The 464-nt window shown below is 59.3% G+C and overlaps 1 protein-coding gene across 1 annotated transcript in view; it reads right to left on the reverse strand.

The window, feature by feature from the left end:
- SLC22A11 (solute carrier family 22 member 11) overlaps window positions 1–464 on the reverse strand; it is a 17682-nt gene that overhangs the window by 12065 nt on the left and 5153 nt on the right. The window lies entirely within an intron of this gene.

Here is a 464-nt window from a genome sequence, read left to right on the forward strand (position 1 = left end):
CTCACCTCAGCCTCCCAAAGGCGCGGGATTACAGGCTGAGCCACTGAGCCCGGCTCTTCTCAGTTTTTAAATGTTAGCAACTAATCACGCTTTTTTTTTTAAGCCACCATTTGAGGCAGGGCATAGGTGACTCACGCCTGCAAACCCAACACTTTGAGAGGCCAAGGGAGGAGGATTGTCTGAGCTCAAGAATTCGAGACCAGCCTGGGCGACATCGCAAGACCTCATGTCAACGAGAAATTTGCCGGGCGTGGTGGCGCACACCTGTAGTCCCAGCTACTCAGGAGGCTGGGGTGGGAGGATCGCCTGAGCCCAGGAGGTCGAGGCTGCGGTCAGCAGTGGGAACCCCAGATCTCGGGCCGAAACGCTCACCCCAGAGCTGTGAACCTACAAGGCCTCCCCAGCGAGGGCCCCGTTCACTCCATCACCCTCCACGGCTCCCCACCGTCTCGGGACCCCTGGCC

The sequence above is a fragment of the Carlito syrichta genome, unplaced genomic scaffold (assembly GCF_000164805.1).
Source record: "Carlito syrichta isolate Samal-C Ts95f unplaced genomic scaffold, Tarsius_syrichta-2.0.1 Scaffold169001, whole genome shotgun sequence".
Taxonomy (NCBI): Eukaryota; Metazoa; Chordata; class Mammalia; order Primates; family Tarsiidae; genus Carlito; species Carlito syrichta.